This window comes from Gymnodraco acuticeps, unplaced genomic scaffold (assembly GCF_902827175.1).
Source record: "Gymnodraco acuticeps unplaced genomic scaffold, fGymAcu1.1, whole genome shotgun sequence".
NCBI classification, from domain to species: Eukaryota; Metazoa; Chordata; class Actinopteri; order Perciformes; family Bathydraconidae; genus Gymnodraco; species Gymnodraco acuticeps.
The window spans coordinates 4,501,013-4,506,144 of record NW_022992250.1 but is presented as its reverse complement, the minus strand read 5'-3'; positions in this window follow the sequence as shown (position 1 = coordinate 4,506,144).

The following is a 5,132-nucleotide window of genomic DNA, read 5'->3' as shown; positions in this document are numbered from 1 at the left end:
AGATGAGAGAGAGAGAGAGAGAGAGAGAGAGAGAGAGAGAGAGAGAGAGAGAGAGAGAGAGAGAGAGAGAGAGAGAGAGAGAGAGAGAGAAGATAGAAGATAGAACAAAGTCCTGTCAAATCAACTTTTACAGACATTTCCACTGTGATATTTCCCCCTCCTCTCACCCATTACTCTCCACAGCTATATTCTCCCCCGACCTGAACGTACCTGCGGGGCGGGCAGACAGACTCTGCGCATGCCCTCCGAGCCTGAGTGCAGGCCGGGATACTTGGGCTCGTGCAGGGCCGGGTGCATGGAGAAATGCTGCTTTCCGTTCATGGTCATCATCCTCCTCCCTGCAAGCACCTCTCGAGCAGTGTGGCCCCTGACATGAACGCCGGGTGATTGGACGGCTGCAGAGCTCCTCTTGCTCTCCTTCACTAGACTGAGCTGTTAACATCGACAGCGCCTCCCGGCATCCCTCGCTCCCCCCCTTGCTCCCCCTCCTCTTCTTTCAGCCTCCCTCCTCCTCCTCCTCCTTCCCTCCGACCTGCTCAACTTACAAGTTGAACAATGTTGGCCTCTGTGCGCAAGCGTCAAGTACAAATAATCATGAATAATATTGCTATTAAACGTTGTTTATTGATGAGATCGTTGTTGTGAATTTATATTATATTTTAGAAAGTTTTACTGGTATTAAAATTGAAGTTTTTTTTGTTTGTTTCAGCACCATGGACAGCACAGCTGAGGTTAGTGCAGCAGGTTGCTCCAGCGCTGTCCATGCTACTCACTGTCAGTGGTATAAACTGAATAGATTTACTCAAGTAGCCTACTGTACTTAATGTTGACAGACTTGTACTTTACTTGAGTATTTCAATGTTTTCTACTTTGTACCCCACTACAGTTCAGAGGTAAATAGTGTACTTTTACTACACGTATATATTATATTAAGTTGCTTTGAAGATTTGGATTAATAATGTAAAATATAAAAAACACTCAAATATCCTTTAAGTTACACCTGGAGTAACATTCACAAGCAACCCTGCAGTAATTACAAAGTAATTAAAATGAGTTAAACACATTAATACATATATAATTATAATCAAAACACATTATACATATGATTAGAAAATTGACCAATCTGCATAATGAGTACTTTTAATTTTGGTACTTTAAGTACATGTTGTTGCTAATACTTTTGTACTTTTATTTCAGTATCATTTTGAATACTGTACTTCTACTTTTGCTTAAGTACAAGATCTGAGTACTTCTCCGAACTCTGCTTACTGTGTAGATGTAATAATATGTTAAAAGGATGGATAAAGGTTATATTTTGTACTACATATACTTCACGTTTAGTCTAAGACCTGCAGGTTTCTGACCAGTTGACCCGAGGGCCTTGGCCTGCTCTCCTCACGCTCAACCTCGGGGCTTCTTCAGCCTTCTCACGTGGCTTCAAACCCAGGAAGCCGGGGTGCACGGGCCGAAAGAGGAGCCAGGCGTGCGGAGGCGGACCGATGACACTGTGGGTCCATCCGATCCTGCCAGCCGGCTCTCTGGTTCCCCAGACTCTGAATAATTTAGCTGCGTGGTGGCAGGCATCCATTACCACGCTGGCATGTTCTTATTCATTACACAGATTAAAACAGCCGAGGATTTTTTCTCACGATGCAAACCTGTTGCAGGCTGAGGAGCCAAAGGGTTAGAGCCGTAGGGAAGAGAAAGATACCTTTTTTTTTATATATTAGTGCTGTGTGTGTCTGCAGATACCCTGAAGATGTTCAACAAGAGGATTGAACATATTCATTGATACCATGTATTAATATTTAGTAGATTAGTAGAATATGCAATAGAATAGTGGGCAAACATAAAAAAGTCACATGCATAAAACATGTAAGAGAGTGTGCCATGCATCACATTGAATTGATAAGACGTTAACCTGAAAAAAGCCTGAATCCCTTTTCTCACCCTCGCATCACCCTTAAGCTTGTTATAAAGCCGGGACCATTCATAATTTAGTGTCCAGTGTTTACAGCGCTGTCATCTCTGTGCCTTTTCACATTCTGAAGATTGCATCTATCATGTTTTATGAAGAGTGTTGTGATGTTTAGGCCAAATGTGACAGTGGCTCTTTTCTTCTCACCCCCCCATCAAGCCTGAATACACGCCACCAGATGCCTAACTGTGCCAGCATGCATTTTCTTTCCCCCACTATGGTGAGAAGTTTCAGTACACTGCAGCTGGCCACCATTCAAAAACGCTGTGTTCCTTATAACAAATGTCTGCCCAAATTTAAACATTAAAAACATTTTGTATCAATATATTGCAAACCCTAACTGTATTTGTTCGATTACATGAGAGATACTGAGTATGCTAATGTTCATAAAACTAAAGAGTTTCTAATAAGTATCTCATAACTTGATTTACTAAGGCATTAAAGGCCTGACAGGTGCTGTTTTGTAAAACGTTGTGTAATCTTGTCATGTTATATTTAGAAAAAAGTTGAATGATTCTATAATAATATGTTAGAAAAAAATCCTCTTTTTATACATTTCATTTTTGATTAAAGAAATTGACTTCTTTAGTGACACATTTCACCGGTGCTGGTTCCTTCACAGCATGTCAGCGGGCCGCGGAAGGATCTGACTGGAGCAGAGCGTCACTCAGGCCCCCAGTTTGGAATCCCTCCCCCCGGGGAGAGCGGGAAAGCAACTGCAAACTGAACAGACCCTGAGTGTTTCTCCTTTAGTCCTAAAGTGAAAAAAAACGCTCTTTCATTATTCAGGGATCTTTCAATAGTGGCTTGCTGCGGTAATTAAACGTAAGTGTCATAGAGGTCGGACGCTGTACTGTGACGTGTGGGATTTGTTTGGGGGCGTGATGTGGTCAAAGAGCGTCTGTTTAATTGGAAATAACGGGCTGCAGTGCAGGATTTCGTGTAATTATGGTGATTTAAATCACCACTGCAAGTCGCATTGTCCGTGCTCAGATAAAACAAAAGTTTGTGCCAATATTTTTTTCTTAAGAAAAATGAAACGAAAGCTATTGAACTATATTAACAGTTCAGTTATCCATACGCAATGTGTCTCGTGTGCAACAAAAATAAATCATGATTAAACCTACTGCAGGAGTTTTAAATAATCTGGTGGATTAGGACAGTGTGGGTTTGCATTGACGAATGAACATCTTGAGTTTTCTGTCGTTGCACCTGATAGGGCGGGACTAATGAGACCTTTATTCTCCTATTGGTAGATGACGATTGAGACCTCATACATTCCCATTAAAGCTCTGGCCACCCCTTCAGCCTAGGCAGAAGCCTTGTCAGTCAAAACAGAAGAACACACCTATGTGGGTGTCATTTTAAAATAAATTAAAACAGGCTAATTGTATCTGAAGTCATGGTATGACCACAATAAGATCTCCTATTCTAGAAAATTAGATATTAATGCTTTGTTCTATATCCAAGGACACTTTCGCACTGAGTGGTTTATACCAAGTGTGTCTATCATGTGTAATTCCTAACGTCTGCAAATAATTATATGAACACAAACATATAAGATGACGTAACAATGAATGAGTCCACACAAGAGTTTAAGATAATATTTTCTGGAATGCTTTTGCTTGCACTTTTTTTTGCTCCATTTTTTTCTTTTTAAATCTCCAACTTTTTTTTCTTCCTATGTCCAATTCAAATTGTATTTTTTCTTTTTTGTATCATCTTCCAAGCACCCCATTCCTCCATCTTTATTGGCAAAAGCAAACATGCTAGTAAATTAGAAATAATTTTTTTTACAAACAAAATACATGAAGAAAATACATCCACATCCTGCAAATATAAACAGTAACAAATCCAAAACTATTATCCAATAAACATTTTACATTTTTTACACACCATTGTGATAGTAGCATACAGAAGATATTACAAAAAGTGGGAGAGAGACTTTTGTCTGAATCCTCACTCCACTAGTGTAGGTTTGTCCTATTCAACTGCCAGTGACTTCAATAAAAACAAATCACAAGCAAATCATATTAAGTGCCAAAGAGAGGAGCTTTAGCTTTAGCTCGAATGGGACACCGAGGTCACTGGCAGGAGTTTTTTGGGTTGTCAGTCAACGGAGAGATATGCAAATCAAACAAAGAGCGCTACCAACATAGGTGGGAGGAAATCCTAATGTGTTTCCAACAGTTCTGAACCGCAAGTTAATGATAGGGAACAAAGGAGAAATTCTGTTACCGACTGTATTCCAATGCAGGCAGAAATCAGCATGTGTATTTACATCCAGATTTCTATATACATGCAGATCTCCACCTGCATGTCTGTGTAAAGCACACTGCTTCAGTGAACACATCATTTACTTTGGTGCTCCCCTCCGACTGCTCGTCAGTTGGATATGATCAGTTTATGAGAGTTATGATACGCATACCCATCAAACAATACTTCATTAGGCTGCATGTAAACATAGTTGTGTCTCAGGGAAGCACCAAAAGTAAAAATGTCTCAAGTATGAATCTAAAAAAAAGTTTGGTCTAGCATTGAGCATATTTCCAAATCAACTAAAATGAATTTGATTCCTCCCACCCTGAGGATTTTTTAAAATACAATATTTGCAAAAAAGGCCAAATACGAAATAAAAACATTGTGATGAAGGGTGCACATTGAGTTGCACGTAGAGTGCATTTAGGGTTCCGTCTGACACTATTCAGGAGCAGGAGAAGCTGCACTGATGATGAAATTATATGGAGAGATGCGTGACTCCCACTGCCTTTCAGCCGAGCCTTCTTCACAGCTCAGAAAGGGGTTTGCAAATTAAATGTGCTCCTCATGTGACCAATTTAGTGAAATACCAACGTGCACTGGTTTCTTTAAAAATGAATATGATTGAGAATAAACCGGGACGCTAAGCACTCTTGCTCTACCTGACTGAACCTTGCCATTTGTTTCAAATGACAGAAAAAGAAACAACAAAAAGTACAACTCATTTCTTGTTCAAACATTTACAAAATTTACAAAAGTAAATCACACATCTTGTAAAATGTCAGCCATCTGCTGATTGTGTAAGGCAAAGAAATGATATATATATAGATATATATATTAAAATCCACTGTTCAGTTTTACATTCAAACACCGGTCTTCAGATCGCCCATTTAAA